An 18,814-nucleotide genomic window follows, 5' to 3' on the forward strand; every position below is an offset into this window, starting at 1 on the left:
TTCGCGGAGTTGATGAGTTATGAAAAGTCCCAAGTTCAGTGCTAACTTAACTCATAACCTGAGGAAAATCACAAAAGCAGAGCTTTGGCTTGATTCTTTAGGTTTAAAGGAGTTTCACCAGTTCCCAGCAAGAGAGAGAGAAGTTTGCTTGTACCTGCGTTTGCTGTGACAGCTGAGGTAATCGGGTTGTTCCGTGACTCGTGTACAGCGGAATCCCGTTCTGGATTGGCTGTCTTTCAGGTGACGTCTTCACGGGAAAGCCCTTCGTTGGGCTGCGCGGAAGCTTTGAAGAAGGTTATTGGCTGGTGAAACGCGCTGTTCTGAGAGTCTGGCTGGAGCGGCTCTCTTCTTTGGAGACTTTGGTCAAAAGGTTCAACGGAGTGTTTCAGGGTTCGGGATGTGACGGCTGTTGCGGCTCGTGGATGAAGATAGTCAGCGACTGTCAGATGGAAATCAGCCACGGCAGTTAGATGGGTTCTTCAACCCTTCTTCAGCGTATCGATTCTTTGACGTATCTTTTACATATCTTTTGACAACTGGCTATTGGGAAAGCATAGTTTTAAAGGAGCAATTTGGGTCCATCCTTCAGATGCGATCCTCCAATGAGACGTTGCTACGGAGATTAGACACGCCTCGTCTATTGTCCATTGATCACACCGCGTGATATCTGCAGAACATTCTCTTGTTTGATTAACAACTTTATAAAGTTTCTTAATATTTTCCTGATACTGAATTTCAATGTTTCATTCACACAGAATTACAGAGAATTATAAACTCTGTATTTAGAGCTCAAACATGGCACACTTCTTACACACACATATTACGAGACTGACCTAATTAAAACAATGATTACAATAATGCATTTGAAGAAAACCCACATATTGAATACATTGAATAGACATGTTAGTAATTACATCATGGCATGTATTATTCTGTATATAGTTTAAAATGATTTCTTAATGATGGTCCATTCGAAGTTCATTGCACAGTTTTCGAGCATAGTTTAAACTTTGACCGGAGTCACGAGTGACCGGGTCAGGATGGATTGCTCAATACAAGGGAGGTATTGATAGGACAGATTCGTCTTCAAATCCGTTGATGGGTGTTTTCCTGTTCCGTCCGCTAATACAAGAGGGTTTTGTGAGAGAATCAATAGATTTAATGTGATCAGATCCACGTGATGGGTTCTGATTAGTTTATTGCTGATGAGCTAATAAGTCCTTTAGACAGAGTCCTTTGTTAAAAGAAGTCACGTCATCACTTCAGGAAATGGATCTTTTGGACCACATGAAGCTTTGTTCAATCATGCCTCTGGCTGATGAAGCCATTTGTAAGTTCTGTCGAGCGGTGCCCTACATGACATACCCAAACTAAAACAGATACAGTTCATGAACCCTTTGTACTAAAAGCATAAGTAAGGTCTCATTTGAAAGCAGACACTTTGCAGTTTATGGTAAACTCATAATTAATTATTGTCACAAAGAAGAAAATAGTTTAAAATAGCTTTGAAATTTTGAAAAGTTATTAGAAATTTATTTTTATGAAATATATTTATGAAAATGAAAGTGAAGTTGGCCTTGTGGCAATCTAGAAATGCACTGCAGCTAAAGCCACATGTCTGACCATGTTATATTTCAAATCTGAAGATGATAGGTTTAAAAATCTGAGTTTTATTACATGTTTTTCAAGACCATGTCATGAGACTTTATTTAGAAAAGACTCTAAAATGTTAACTGATGTTTATTGTCATCTATTCAAGGGTATTGTCGATATTGTGTTTGTGGTGCTAAGTGCCCCATTCAGTTTCAGTCTCCCCTGAACACATTCACACCTCTCCAGCCAGCTTATGGCTCTTATTATTCTTTTCTTTTGTCTCTATTATAATTACTGACGTTCTATTCAAGATGATTTAATCCCTCATTTCATTCACCAAACTTCTCACTTCACCTTCTTTCAAACTGTATCTAATGCCCTTCTTGGAAAAAAAAAGAGAGAAAAAAAGTGAGCTTTACTATTAAGAATTATTTATTTGCATTAGCTTTAGATTAGAACAGGTGCATATCTGGGCTCGCTAGCATATTAGCTTATCACACCAACAAAACATGACAATTTATAAGATTAAAACCACGTTTTTTCTCCAAACTTACTAGTCGATTGTTTTAAATAACCTTCTTTGATGTGATGTGGCTTTGGATCAAAAATCAGACAGAAAATATATCATTTTAGGCTATTCTGCACAATGAGAAAAGCTATCTCGATTAGCATTGCATTATAAATATAATCTACAACTATGAATACCTGACATGGCGTTAAGAACACAGATAAACCACATATCATCACAATTGTGTATTTATTACTTTCAAAAGTGACGTTCTGTATGTTTATATCAATGATTATAGCGATGTCTGGTAGCCTCTGTTAGTCCCGTGTATGTCACATGATTGCCTCTTGTTCATGCTGTGTTATTTGTGGACTAAAGGTGCACAGAGCGCCCTCCGGCTTCGGGTATGATTTGGACACACAGTAGTCAGTGTATACAGCGCTCATATGATGAAAACAGCGCGTTTTGGGTAAAAATTTAATAAATATGACTCCTCTGTATAGAAAATTGACATAAACGTATGACAGTGCATCAATATTTCTCCAAATGTGCATGCTTTTAAGCTAAAAGCCCCGAGGGATGTTATTTTGTGGAGTTTTTTCATGATGATCGTACAGAGTTTTTTTCTCAATGGCTGAAGCTGACGCTCATATTTCAATGAAAAGGTAACGACTCCGTTTCTCATATTCATAACTCCCGACGCATATTAACAAATAACGGTCACTATATGATGTTGAGAGTAAAATAAAGATTAAAAATTGAAGCTCGAGTCTTAGATCTTTTTAATGATGTATAGTTTGTCAAGGTAATTATATTAAATCTAACAGTAAATTTGAGCTAATTTAAACAAAGAAGCTTTGGTGCGTCGGCGTGCCAGTGCTGGGTAACAGGTTAATAAATGAACAAAAACACAGAAATTTTGGTGAAAGTCATAACATTTTACAGCAACATTATTAACCCTGTTACATTCACCCCTGTGGAATTTCACCAAAATTGTAAAAATCTCAGATGAAAGAAGAAAAAAAAAAATAAATAAAAATAAATAAATAAATAAAAATAAATACAGACAAAGGTTTACCAAGACATAAGACAGGGTCCTAGAAAAGGACTGCCAACTATCAAAGTATCCCTTAAGGATTGAATGGGAAGAGACTGGCGCCAGAGTCTCAACCCAACAACTGGCTGTAGGGTGCCCAATTTACACCCCACCACTCTGTCACGTATTATACAAGTGTGTACATTTTCTCGCAATAATTGAAAATAAAGAAAAAAAAGAAAGGAAAAAAAAAAATGTATATATTCTTTTTTTTTTTTTTTGGTTTACACAATCAAAACATCCACAAACAATAAATGTTGTCAGCAAATAACACTATTCACGAAGAGCTTGAACAACTGACCTACAAATGGTTTTAACATAACTCTTAGGGTCGTAGCTTACATCTTGTCTGGACATGGTATATATCAATCTGTTTACAGGATTAATAACACGTCCGAATCGGGATGTCACACGAGAAAATCCACTTGGAACATCATCATTGACTTGCTCTTGAACAGAATGACTACTGCTCACATCACATTGCTGGCCTGGCGGTGTTAAGGTAACAGAAGACTGTTCTGGAAGAGTGGTAGATCCCCCTGCCATTGCATCCACCACAACGGAATCATTGTTTGCACTTACAGGATAAGACACTTCACTGCGTAGACCAGGATCAGCCCGGTCAAGAGCTATCATCAGGCAACTGAGAGACCCATTCTAGAGTCCTATAGGTACAGTCTTTGACACAAGAATCTGAAGTTGCCTCGGTGTGTTCACAGATATTCGTTTCATCCATTATAGGCACTGATTCAGTCGGATTGGGGGCAATACTAGCAGAGTCATCAACAGCTGTTTTATTAGTGCCAACATAAAAACCTGCATGAACGGTCTTATTTGAACAGTTACCCTCAGAAACTCTATTCCCATCCTGTGTGAAGCATGGGTTGGAATTATGCAAAGAGGCATTCTCAAAGGTTGATGATGGACTATCAGCTTCGACATCACTTGAAAAAGGCAAAGATGTTGAATCATTACAGAAAGCATCTGTCACAGGAAGAAAGTTGGCCAATAACAGCAAATTGCGCTGAACTACTTTTTCCTGTCCAGTGACAGTATTACGAATTCTGAATGTGTTTGTGCTAGGAATCTTGTCAACCACAGTATAAACAGTTGATTCCCAACGATCAGCAACTTTTTTCTTCCCCCTCTCAGCGCGATTTGCCAGAAGTACACGATCAGACACTTCTATATTGGACCCTTTTGCCTTTCTGTCATACAGCACAGCATGGCGGTGTTGCTCCTTAGAAGCGAGTTTTTGAGCTATGTTCATAGCTTCAGAAAGATCCTTAGATAGGGTGGACACATACTTAGGGTAATCTGATGATGTTGAATCACACAAAACACTTCGAAACATCATGTCTACAGGTAGATGGGGGACCCTCCCAAACATGAGATAAAAGGGTGCAAACCCCGTCGTCTCATGCACTGTGCAATTATACATGAAGATAAGAGTCTGTAACCGTCTCGGCCACTCATGTTTCTCACCAGGAGGCAATGCGCGAATCATACCACCAAGTGTCCTGTTGAAACGTTCAACAGCACCATTTCCCATCGGGTGATATGGGGTTGTATGGGACTTCTTTACACCTGAAACTCTGAGTAGTTCACTGATAAGGTTACTTTCGAAACTAGCGCCTTGATCAGAGTGAATTCTCTCCGGAAACCCATAGATACAGAAGTATTTATCCCATAAAACCCTGGCTACCTCCTTGGCCGACTTATTTTTACATGGTAAGGCCTGAGCCAGTCTAGTAAAGTGATCAGTCACAACAAGGACATCGACGGATTTGTTCTGCGAATTTTCAGCTGACCAGAAGTCAATGCAGACAATCTGCAGAGGCTTGCCGGACTGTATATTTACCAGAGGGGCTCTACCATCGGGTTCAACAGTTTTGCTTACAACACATCGCTGGCAATGGCGTACATATTCACGCACATCCCTATCGAAATGCAACCAAAAAAACCGTTGTCTCACCAGGCTGAGGGTTCTGAACTGACCCTGATGACCAGCGTGGTCATGAGTGCCCTTCATTACCTCAGCTCTGAGAGAGTCTGGCACAACAAACTGAAACCGCTTCGTCTTCAACAAGTTGTCTCTAGACACTCTGTAAAGCACCCCATCAATAATCTTAAGTTTTTCCCAATGCTTCAAATATCTTACAACTGCAGCAGGCTCTTTCGCTCTCTCTCTCCTAGAGGGCCTACGGCATCTCTCAACATACTCCAAAACACGAGAGAGAATCTTGTCACTGCGTTGTTTACCACAAAGTTCGTTCGCTGTGTATGCAGGGAAAAAGTCAAAGTCAGCATCAACAATCTGGGGCAAATTCTGCAAAGCCGTCAGAGCGCGTACCCGAGCACCAGCTTCCCACTCATTGTGAGACTGCAAGACTGCTGAAACAACATCACTTGGCACTAATGTAAAATTCTGGACAACAGAATCAGCATGAGTGAATTTGTCAGTACCACTCACTGCCTGCCTAAAAGCATTTTGAACAGAGGCATCAGACATCTCTTTCATATTGCACCTAAGATGATCAAACGATTCATTCAGCAACCTGTGTCCCACGTTCACAAAAGGCACACGGCTTAAAGCATCAGCAACTGAATTCTGAGAACCTGGGACATACTTAATGTCGAAATCATAGCTGGCTAACTTCGCCACCCATCGCTGCTCGCAACAGTCCAATTTTGGCTTCGTCATGATATGGGTCAGCGGATTATTATCAGTGCAGACAGTGAATTTATTACCTCTTAGCCAATGGCTAAACTTGTCGCACACTGCCCATTTTAAAGCCAGAAATTCTAGTCTATGAGCAGGATAGTTTCTCTGAGACCTAGACAGCGATTTACTAGCGAATGCAATAGGCCTGGCAATAGTGTCTGTTGCACTTGGGAAAGAACAGCCCCAAGGCCATCCAACGAAGCATCAGTGGAAAGCATAAAAGGCTGATCAAAGTTTGGATGTGCCAGAACCACACTATTAAGCAAGGACGATTTCAGCATCTCAAAGGCTCTAACATGGTCATCAGTCCAGTGTTCACGACTCCGCTTATGGCCCTGTGAAGATCGCTTCAACCTCCAACCACCTTTAGATTTTCTTGTCTGTCCTGCAAGCAACTCAAAGAGAGGTCTAGCAATGGATGAGTACTTGGGTATGAAATGTTGATAATAATTTACCTTGCCAAGAAATGATCTTATATGTTTTTGACTCGGAGTCACGCCATCCTGTTCCATCAGATCAGTGCAAGTCATTCTTGCAATGCTCTCTACTTTACAAGGGTCAGTAGAGACACCCGTCTCATCAACTATGTGTCCTAGAAACTTAACTGACTTCCTGAGAAAAAAACATTTCTTTGGTGACAGCTTCAAGTTGTGTCCACGCAATCTACTAAAGACCATTTCTAGCCGCTCCAAAGCAGTCTTCTCATTAGGGGCAAAAACAAGAAGATCATCAAGATAACAGAGTAGGCTTAAGAAATTCTGATCACCAAAAATTGCTGTCATCATTCTCATAAAACTACCAGGACTATTACATAACCCCTGTGGAAGACGGTTATATTCGTACAGCCCCATCGGGGTCGTGAAAGCTGAATATTTCCTGTCATCAACATGCAAGGGCATATTGTAAAACCCCGATGTGAGATCCATGGTGCTGAACAAACAATTGCCACCTAGTGCAGCCAAGCAATCCGCTTGGTGGGGAAGCGGGTATGCATCTTTGGATGTTCTTTTATTCAGCCACCGAAAATCAGTGCAGATGCAGGTCCCCATTCTTTTTCCAAACCAGCACCAGTGGAGAGGCAAATTCACTGGTTGACTTTCGAATTATATCTCTCTCCTCCATCTCATTAAGTACTTTGCAAAGAACCTGATAATGACTCGGAGGCACTCTCCGGTACGGCAAGCGAAAGGGTCTGGTATCAGTAAGGTGAATTCTGTGCATGAATCCCTCAGCCTTACCACAATCAAGATGATGGCGGGAGAAAATATCCTCATACCGCAAAACAAGATCCAGAAGTTGTTTCTTACAACCTACAGGAACCTCACATGAGTTAATGTCCAGCTCACCCAGACCAACACGTAGCAGCTGCTCATTTAACTCATTTACCCCTCCACCCTGGCTTGATGTGGAGTCAGTCACCTGAGAATAGCTCAACAGAGGGACATCTTTACTGATAGGTACGACATCTTCCATATCTTCAAGTGCCACACATGGAAACACATCAGCAATCTTTGCATTGCGTCTCAGCAGTATTTGCTGATGAGACATGTTAATGAGCTTCAGTGGTATCCACCCATCACCCCACAAAGGAGTGACAAGTCTAGCCACTAATACATGTCTGGGAGCTGACCTGGAAGTGGTAGGTTCGGTTATCACAGTACTACCTGGCGAAATAGCAGTAGACTTATCCAACTTTCCCCACAGCAGGTATTCACGGCCGGGTTCTAGGCACACTGCCGCAGTACATCTGACTGTTCCAATCTTATCTGGAATTTCCCCACCCTTCCAACGTTCCACTCCTGCTAACATAGAAAGAAACTGTTCAGATTCTAAATCAGCATTCAAACATGGATGAGACAATGCTTTCCAGTAGGCAGGACAACGCTTAGACTGATGGATCACATGTTTGATTACATTTGTCCCTATTATAAGGTCATCCAGTTGGCCATGAACAACCAGAGTAGGAACAATGATCTTACAGCCATACACTTCCATTTCAACATCATAAGCAGATTTAGGCTTTACTCGACTGCCACCACAGCCTATCAGAAATACATTAAAATTGGACTCATTCTCTTTTTTCAACACACCAGCATCGAAGAGTTTGGCCTCTGCATTTTCACTCATTGTACAAGCCATCGAACCGCTATCGAGCATGCCACCAAGAGTTAACTTGTTCCCCACGATGACTGGTGTGTAAAACAAACTGTTGCTTCTGCATATTGTGTTGGTGTTCTGTACAATTACATTTTCAGTTGAATCACGAAAGTCTTTGGGCAGCGTAGTCGCAGCTTCAACATCAACATCAGTCATATGGGAGTTGCTACCTAGACCCGTACACCCCCCCACCATATATGGGTCAATTAGTTTCCCCCAGTCTGACTGCGCTGGGCAGGCACTCTGCGTGGACACGTATTGTGTGTGTGACCTGAAGAAAAACAAGAGAAACATAGCCTCTCTCTAAGACAGTGAGTTTTGGTGGAATGGGTTCGTGCTTTACAGACATCACATATTCTCACTCCATCGCCCTGTCTAAAATCAGCACTGTGTGAAATATGAGCATTGCTATTTTGCGCCACTTTCTCGAGCACTTGTTCAAGCATACTCATCATTCGGCTAAAGATTTCCCCATCTGGCTTCCGCACATTTTGTGCCATGGAGGTGACTGTGTCAGTACAATGAGCACCACCTAGCTGACTTTGTGTAGGTAGAGGAACGTTGGAACAGCTTGTCTGTGTATTAGATTCACAAAGTTCAAATGACTGTGGTGGGTCATTGCACTGGACGACAGCAGCAAGGTTTCGAAGATGAGGACTAGCATGTCTCAATGGTGCTCTTTTTTCTCTCTGGTAATCATCCAGCCTCCGCTGGATGTCTCTCGCATTCCACTCATCAATTGACTTGCATTTAAAAAGGCATGACAACTCAGGGTCAGGGCAGTGTTTCACGAACATACGCGCCACTTCCATGCTAAAGTTACCCATAACTCTACCCTGTCTGCGCAACCCTTCTTCAGCCAAATCAGCTGCTTTGTTAAGTCTAATCCAGTAATCAACTGGATTTTCTTTTGGCTCTGGACATGTGGAATAAAAATCAGCCAGAGGCAAACACGAAGAAGCATCGCTGAAGTATTTGAGCAGTATGGAATAGATAATTTCAGGGTTGCGTACCACATCCAGAGAAATCACTCCTCAACCCAATTTTCACGATGTCCCTCGCTTTGCCCATTAGTCTCGAAAGTATCTCGTCAGCTTGATCGGATACTGGGCACTTCTGTTTATTTAGTTGGGATTTTGTCAACTCAATCCAATCACAGACAGAGTATTTATCAGAACCGTCACCTTTAAACATCACTGGTTCCCTGTCTGCTTTAACATGTACTGTGACCTGAGGCGTATCTTGTCTGACAAAATCAGAGCCCACATGTCTGCTGTTTTGCGAGTTACAATTAGCATTTATAACTCCAGTCTCAGCAAGTCTTGCCATGATCGAATCACCTATTTGGGTTCCAAGTCTACCCATCATATCTGTCAACTGTTGCAACGCATGTTCTGTATTATCAGCTCTTGGAGTGGAAACAAAAGGCCCATCCCCCAAAGATGGCCTCATTGTCGGATTAGTCGTGGTATGACCACGCCCTATACCCCTTTCACTATCACTCATAGACTGAAGATTTCCAATCTCTCCACAAAATGACTCGCTGCGTGGCAAGCCACTATTATTCAACCCAGGAAGCAAAACACCTCTCCCTCTAGGGATAAATGGGCTAGTAGAATCATAATCTGAAGGAAATTTCTCAGCCATTATTTCAAAATGGATGAGAGGGGATAAAAACAAATATATATATACAAAAAGAAAGGGAAAAAAAACAAATATATATATATATATATATATATATATATATATATATATATGCTCACAAATAAAAACTAAATTAACACTAACCTGTATAAACAGATTAAGTTAGATCACTAATGCATTGTGATTTGAATCCTAAATTCAAATTGAGTCTGAAATTCAAAGAGTCCAAAGTTCAAAATAAGTCAAATGTTCAAAATGATTCAAGTTCAAAATGAGTCAAATGTTCAAATTAATTCAAGTTCAAAATGAGTCCAAAGTTCAAAATGAGTCAAATGTTCATAATGATTCAAGTTCAAAATGAGTCCAAAGTTCAAAATGAGTCAAATGTTCATAATGATTCAAGTTCAAAATGAGTCCAAAGTTCAAAATGAAATGATTCAAGTTCAAAATGAGTCAAATGTTCATCAAATGTTTCACTTGACTTAAAATAAAATTAAAATAAAAATAAACTAAAAAAAAAGTCACGGCACCAGTGTAAAGCCGCCTTTCCACTGCACACGACAAACGACAGCTGTTGGACCGGAAGTCATTCGTTTCCAACGGAGAGTAGTACGGGGGCTGCGTGGAGTTCCGATCATATGCGAATGCGGAAATTTCGGATCCGATTTGAGCTTCGGATGCGTTGAAATATTTGAACTTCTGCAGCTAGACCGTATGCGACCGGCCGACCGGATATGATGTATTCTAATCAAAACTTATGAGCGTGAAGTTATAATTACCAATATTTTAACACTTTAATGTTATTCTGTAAACACTATTTATTTCAAATGGTGGTTATTAATAATTATGTCAAAAAAGAAGATATTTTATGATTATTAAATCAATTTTTTACGTATTAGCTCTATAAAATCTACTAGTATGTTTTTTTATTTTAGATGTATTGAGGGTCATTTGCTTTGTATGGATACATGTTCATACATGCATTAACGTTACAATCATTAAAATCGTTCAGATTACCATTGTGGTTGCTGGGTTGGAATAAGCCGAGGGTAACGGTTGCTTTACCAATTTCAAGGTTCCGTGCGACTGCCGCTAGGGGGGCGAAATGCGACAATCGGATGCAAATGTCGTGTGCAGTGGAAAGGCGGCTTAACGCTTCTCATCCGACAGCACGTGAATCACAGGCGGACACAGAGAACTGCGTTTCATGCGATGTTTACTGTAACACAACAAGGAGAAACATATATCCTTTTTCGACAGTGGGTATTTACACTCATGCATCACCTCTCAGCATCGGATAAACTTCTCTGCTGTTGTTTTAAACAAACAACTGAACGTGACGCAGCACGCATCTGTCTCAATAGAACAGTTTTAACAGTCAAGATTCAAACAAATAAACATACCTGTAACACAACAAGGAGAAACATATATCCTTTTTCGACAGTGGGCATTTACACTCATGCATCTAAAACAGCAAAAGAAATGAGAGATTCACTTGCGTTTGATTCAACAAGATGGAGTCAGTCATGCAACGCACATGGTGAACAAATTGCATCTAAACTCTACAAAGTTCATCAAATACAATCACAATCACTTAACATATTGTTTCACAATATCACTGAACTTCAATCTTAATATTATTTGTGAAATTAACAAATACTAAGTTACCAAGAAATCTCATTTTACCGGAGCACATTTACCTACCACCTCTCAGCATCGGATAAACTTCTCTGCTGGGGGTGGGGGCGTGGTTTCACAAATAAGACAAATGACCCACTAATGTCGCCACAAGGGGTCTCCAAACAATTAATAAATGAACAAAAACACAGAAATTTTGGTGAAAGTCATAACATTTTACAGCAACATTATTAACCCTGTTAAACGTGCTACGGACGGGGCCTACGCCAATCTTCTTGTATAGCTTTCTGGTTGTAATAAATTTCATCATTATGTTATTCTGCCTCCCGAGTCTTTCTGGTAGAAATGAATCTGCTTTTGTGATTACATTCATTAACATTAAGTTCATTCATAATTTAACACTGATGTCTTTTGTTTTTGTTTTTTTAAATAATGGAACCAGTTCTGAAAAGGTTCTCAGATCTTGGTTCCCAAACCTGTCCTCGATATTAAACAGGGATTTTGCCCCGGAGGAATGTTTCCATAGTTCCTATAATTATTGCTGGAAGTTTCCATTTTTTTTGCATGTTCACATCACAGGAACGGAGAATGATTTTACTTCCAGGAACTCCTTTTGGGGGACTAAATTAGCTCCTACTTCAAAGTCAGGTATAACCCAGCACAATAGGAACTACCAGTGATGTAAGTGATGATTGGCCGAATGTACGTGAAAACACCAGCATCCCCTATTGTAAAAAAGCCATGTCAACATACAGTTTAAAGCCTATATATTTACTCCACAAACTAACTCTACAAACATGAAAGACAGCGATAGATGGACAAATGCCGAAGTCCGCAATTCCCAGGCATCTTAATGCTAAGGAGAAAATCCAACATGATTTTGAAGGGACCAAGTGAAACATGATAATGTATTTCTGCTCAGCTGGTGATGTTGGGCCACACACGGCAAATGCTATAATACTTTTTCATTTGTAACCCCTCACCTCAGGTCCTCCTCACGCCACTCTGTGCGAGCCTCAAACCCAGGACTTTGGCGTGGGAGTCGGACGATCTAACAAGGCAACAGCTTCTATCATCAGTCGCTAGCCTGCCTCTTGAGATCAGGGGAGTAAGGTTTAGCACAGCTCTTACTAGCTGGCCTCCGTTACACATATACCATTTACTTTATTTATTTAACAGTTCTATCTAATAATGTTATCAGTTGCTGCCCAAGAACTGTTCAACTTCAAATTTCACATTTAGCTAAGTACAGTTAAAATCTCCAGATGTTGTAACGTGTGGTTGCTGGCAAACAGATGAAGAAGATGAAAGGTAATTCCAATATTTAAAGTTTAATGACAATAATTCAGGAACAGGTAGCAACACACACATGAGACGTATGAGAGCGGAAACTGAACTGAAAACTGAACTGATATACACAGAGCAGAAGATGAACTAATGATGGTGAGTTAGTGTCCTGTTAGTGGTGACTGATGAGTGGAGGGAACTTAGAACAAAGGAACACGTGTGATGAATGAAAAACAAAACAAACAGAACATGACGGTGACAGTGTAACGAATGTGTTCTTGATCTGCCCCTTTTATCGACGATGCATTAGGAAGTGACTTGTGTGGACTTAAGACAGCCAGGTATCCCAGAATGCATCTTGCATCAACCAGCAAGCATCAATAGTGGAAAACCTGCAGTTTTAAAAATACTACTCTTATTGTGTCACAAACTTTAGTTTTAAGCATTTTTCAAGTGAGAATGTAGTCGTTTAAAGCTCAAATCTAAAAGGTGTTCTGATGTTTTCGGAGTTGTGAGATCCAGGCAATCACTGGGTGCTCAGTGCTCATGTACCCAGCCGAGAACAGCCTTACCTCGGCTAGTCCTTCTACCGTTTGCCACTGGCTCTGATGTCAGTGGCTGTGTCTGATGTCTTTAGTGGTTAAACTTGAGATATAATTCGTCTTGTGTATATCTTATGGGCAATCTTTGGTCTCATTGATCTAGAATTTGCTCCTGGGCATATAGTTTTAGCTGAGGGCAAAGTGAAGTTTCACAACTTTATATATTTATATATACAATTGTAGGGTGCAGACTGTGTGCATTTGACTGAAGTGTTTGCTTGTCTTTATTTCCTTTTGTAAAAGTAAAAGCTTTTTAGACTTTATAATTATACTTTTATTATAGATTCTATTGTTCATTAAAACTGACATTTAACAAAATGAGACAAGATTGTGTTTTATTTCAATTTTATGATAGAAACATATACATACAGCTAAGGAAATCAGAGTATATGCACATAGTGCCTGACCCACATGTTAATATGGTTCATGTTTTTAAAGTGAAAACAAAAAGAGGCAGGGTTGTGTTTTCTTCTTGCCAATGGCATGGAAAGAATTAATATCAATATATTATATCTTAGATTGTTTCGCTTTCACTTTTCTTTTCCTGTAAATACAAGGCTTTATAAGAACTGATTAAGTAACAGGCCTTTCACTTTCACTTTCACTTTCCTGTTCCAGTAAATGGGAGTCTTTTTATGAAAGGGCTTAAAACAAACACCTATAAGATCCTGACCCTGACACTGGAGCTAGTTCCTCCAACAGCACACATATTATATCCTTTATCTGACACAATATCAGCAGAGGATAATTAATCAGCTCCAAAAAGAGCATTACCATATTCACTTTCTACATACCAGACTTTATTTCTGTCTTACAAAAGTATGTTTTACTAAATATCATTACTATCACTAGTATCTTTTGATACTGCTTTCCCTAAATTTCAACCAAAACCTTTTCATGCAAGTAGTAATAGGACAAAAGAAACAAAGGTTTCAGTTTAGTGTCAAATGGATTTTTTTTTTTTTTACTGGTGTTTAATCTAAGTGTGGTAGTGTGATGTTTAAAGGGTCAAAGAAACTACGCCACCCGGGATTAACTACACAGTAAAAGACAAAAGGACAGACATTGGTTTGATTTCTCACAAAAAGATCAAGAAACATGGATTCTTTATTGAATATTTGAATGGGTAAAAATCCTCTAATGCAAAAAAGGATCAATAAAGGCAAACAGCAACACTTCAAATTTATAGTTTTGCTTATAGTACATTTGAACCCGTAGTGTACTACAAGTGGTATCTAAATATATTTTTCAAATACAGAGATAGTATGAAAATAGACTGAAAAATATAAAAGGCACATAACTTACGGTATAGACTAATTTTCAATTATTGAACATTTCAGCTTAATGGACGTGCTTTTTTCCACGAAAAACAGGGGCTCTATTGCTATTAGTATTGTGTCTATTTTCAGAAAAGAATAATACACTATTTTGAAATGTAAATGACACTGAAATATAAGAGAAAATGGCTGTAAAATTACAAAGGTATATAAAATGTAATTACATTATTGCACATCATCCTTTGAACGCATTAATGAATCAATTGAATAACTTAATTAAAACAATCTTTATAAATGTCAATATCACAAGGCAACTAGACATTACACCAGCTCCAGCTTGGATCCAGCCTGTTATGAAGACTTCAGATAACCCAACACCTTTGAAATAAGGACTCCAGAACATCAAACATTGATGATTTTGCAACATTATCATGTTATCCTGTTGCTTTGCATGCACACTACTTTTGCTTAAATACATACTATAGCTGTATTATCTTACAACTGTTCTTTCTGATATCATCTCGTAAAAGACTATTGTGATTTTGTAACATAGAAACATGCATTTTCTGTAAAGCTGCTTTGAAATATGTACAGTTAAAAGTGAAAGTGAATTAAATGGTATTGAATTGAAAGAACTGTTGGTTACTGTGCCATGTTGAAGTTATGGACCCAATCTAAAACTACAGTTTGAAGATCCATTACATTATTAAGCCATTTGGGGTCGTTAAAGTTTCATTGGTGTCTTATGTCCAGTGTGCCCAATTTGAGGCAACTTTGTGCCCAAATGACCATGTGTCACCATGAACATTATGAGCAATTTTACCCACATTTCCAGAGGTAGATGTTTCCAGTTTAACTGCTAAGAACTGTAAAAATCCTTTGGTTTTGGTTTTGCTTTTATTGTAGTTTCTGTCGTTTAATTAACACATTTCATTTATGACTTACATATGTAAATGTAAACCAATTATGTGTTTGAATGTAATTAATGTATTCATGATTGCATCCCCCCCCCCCTTTTTTTTCCTAATTAGGCTGAGCATTCAATCCCAAAATCTGAGTCTGATGAACAGCAATATTGTGTTTGTAAGCGTCTCACTATTTATATGCTCAGTGTGATAGAGTGAAAGTTTGGTTCCACCAGAGGTGCGTTGGATTTCAAGCACTGATTCCACCATGGCTGTGTCCGGACTGTCCCATAAAGAAAACAAGTAGACCATTACAACTTCATTTTGACAGTTCTGATCAGTCTTTCAACACTGAGGCATTGGAAGAGCAAGAAAAACATGAGAGTGAAAGAGAGGTACAGACTAAACAGTGCCCCACTGAAATTCAGATAAAGCTATCAGACGATGAGAGGGGCAAAATGAAACCCACCCAAAGACGAGGCTACAGAATCCTGCAGCGTGGCTGGACAGATATACTGTCAGAAAAAATGGTCAGATGATCAACTGTGTTCTGGCTTTCTCAAATAATAAAGTCTTTTAGTCTCAGTCAAGAAAGAGGCTGTGCTCATACTGGAATGGAAAGGCCAGCTGTAAATTTCCAGGATGCACCAAATTTGATTTATACATATTGGAAGAACCTGACAAAAATGCAGACTGCGTTTTGGTTAATGTGGAAGTTTCTGGCCAAAGAGATCATTCAAAAGGCCTTACATTTTGAAGACACACTACCAGTAGTGAAAAGGAAGTGTTAAAGGGGCTCTATGTGGGAATGACACCCAGTGGTCGAAATAGGTACTGCAGTCCAAATTCAAAATATTGTTTGGCCCGCCCCCTCATTCAAAGACGTGGGCTGCCAGCAACAATAGGGAGCGCAATTCTCAATGAAAGCTGATGAGTTGATTTATCTGTGTTTTAATATTCTGTTGTTCATAGAGATATTTAGATGGATTCAGAGGCTTTTTAGGTCAAGTAGAATCTGCGATTCTTTGAACCAGTTTGTTTGCTGGTTTCCATGGTTGCAATACGCGTGTTTTCCGCCAACTGGCAACCTGTGATGTCGAAATACTATTGGATAAACTGCAGCACACGGTTTCACAGAGAACAAAACAAAAACAGACGTTCCGACATGGAAAACACAGTAGGTGAACTTAGCATGTTTTCTAAATATCTGCAAACATATTAGGGTATTTTTATGCTCTATTAAAGTAAAAATCTTACATGTAGCCCCTTCAAAGGTGAAGCTGAGAGAATTCACATAAAAAAAAACTTGCTGCTGCAGATGAACAGAAATTAGTGAGAGCAATCTTGAGAACAGAATGGACACAAAACCATTTCTGGATTGTCAAAATTCAGAAAGAACAAGACTTGAACCAACATTTCAGTCCTCATTTTGGTACTTTTTTTTTTAGAAAAGGTTCTATCTACAAAGTCGCATTCTAACTTGGTTCTTTAAGGTTCTATCTGCGTGAGCCAATCAGCACACACGAGGACCAGTCAGGTTCAGTGTTCTTTGTCATGTTGCCGCGATAGCGGAAGAGAGCCCAGAAAAACGCTAAATCGGTGAAGAAAAGACTAAATAATTTCACACGACGCGATGATTATTAGAAACCTAATGATCGACTAATTTATTTATGATCTTGTCCCGAATTCCAGAGAATTCCAGTCTTTTTGTGTGTTTTGATGTATGTTCCTGAGGAGTTATTTTCAGTTAGACACCACGCTAATGTTAGCCAGCAGCGCTATTAAAAGGATAGGTCTGGGTTTTGTAGTCTATTTGCTTATTTCCAGTCACGTCATTATCATACGAGGGAAAGTTATGTGTATATTAGGTTATGTTTTAACCTTGATCCATTCTGTGTACTTGAATTGACCTGTACAGCTATAAAGCTCTATATATACTGGGTTAAAGTGTATACTAGATTAAATGAGAAATGGTACATTTGACATTGTTGGTAAAAACTGAGCTGTTGCATAGTTGAAGTAATTTAAATATTTTAAATGTGAAATATTTATATGAGACATTTTTCAATGTTTATTAAACTTTGTTAAATACCTTTGCTGAAGCATTGTCTGTTTTCTTGCAGTTTTTTAGTCTTAAAATGTCTTAAATTTCACAATGTTAAGCCTTAAAGGTCAAATGGTCAACAATTTCATTGATGGGGTCTTAATTACAACAATAAACGTTATCATGTTATTTCAGCCATACTGATGTCAGGGGAGAAAGCCATTTTAAATGAGCAGGAATAAAGTCCTGCTCAGATGTATTACAGCTGCTTTCTGTCTAAACAAAAGGAGACTCAAATTTGAGAGGATTTTGATATTGTATATTTAGAAAACATTTAGGGTCCCTGTCATTGTCATGTTTGAAAGAAACTTGTTCCCCATATCATTTTTACTATATGGAATGCAAAAACTTTGAAACAGATATGTGATATGACAGAGATGATTATGTGACAATCAACTATCAAAACATCATCAAAGGTTGACACATCATTTCATTATTCATTTATATTGTAGTAATCTGCTGTACAAACTGAGTGTCAATGTCACTAAAGAGCGCTTACAGGAAATATGAACAATCACATTAATAACTGCAAGAGTGTTTCTTTTCAGGGTTTGAGGGATATTTCAGTAAATCCAGTGAGATCGTGTCCGTCACCCCGTATGATTATTACTCTGTCATGCATTTTGATAAAAACGCCTTCAGAAGAGGTAGTGGATCCATGATCACCACCAAACAATCTGAGTTTCAGGAAGTGATCGGACAACTGATGGAAATGAGTGAATCTGATGTGATTGGAAGATCAACACAATATTCACTGTTTACATCCTGCAGAGCACCGTATGAGAAGTGCTGAGCTTCACTGTCATTTGCACACATTTTAAAACCTGGCGATAATATGGTTGATGCAATCTTCGTTCTTCTGATTCTGGCTTTTTAATTGTTCCTTCTATGGGTGACCGGGCTCTTTCTTCATTTGCTCCCAAACTCTGGAATGCTCTTCCCAATGAGATCAGACCTGCTGACCCTTTCAATGTTTTTAAATCTTCACTTAAAACTATTTTTTTTTTAGGCTAGCATACAAGTGAATTAATATAATTTTTTTTTTGTAATGCATCTTTCTCTCTTAAATTTTCTCTAATGTATATTTTCTTCTCTTTTTCTTTTTTGATGTATTTTATCTATATGTTTCTGTGAAGCACTTTGAGCTGCAACTTTTAAAGGTGCTATATAAAATAACGTTTATTATTATTATTATTTTAAAGATACATTTATCACGGAAATGTTGGAAAGTATTTCCAGGAACAGTATTTCATCACCACAGCAGGAAGATGTTAAGAA

At 38.9% G+C, this 18,814-nt stretch overlaps 1 protein-coding gene and 1 long non-coding RNA gene across 2 annotated transcripts in view; one reads left to right on the forward strand and one right to left on the reverse strand.

The window, feature by feature from the left end:
- The window catches only part of LOC125246390, a 41,561-nt gene extending 33,848 nt beyond the window's left edge, over positions 1-7,713 (reverse strand). The window contains exon 1 of the long non-coding RNA XR_007179836.1: positions 7,587-7,713. This is a non-coding gene — a long non-coding RNA (uncharacterized LOC125246390). The remainder of the gene's footprint in view (positions 1-7,586) is intronic.
- The window catches only part of LOC125246308 (tripartite motif-containing protein 16-like), a 398,598-nt gene that overhangs the window by 203,778 nt on the left and 176,006 nt on the right, over positions 1-18,814 (forward strand). The gene's annotated exons all lie outside the window — the stretch shown is intronic.

This window comes from Megalobrama amblycephala, linkage group LG14 (genome assembly GCF_018812025.1).
Source record: "Megalobrama amblycephala isolate DHTTF-2021 linkage group LG14, ASM1881202v1, whole genome shotgun sequence".
Classification (NCBI taxonomy): domain Eukaryota; kingdom Metazoa; phylum Chordata; class Actinopteri; order Cypriniformes; family Xenocyprididae; genus Megalobrama; species Megalobrama amblycephala.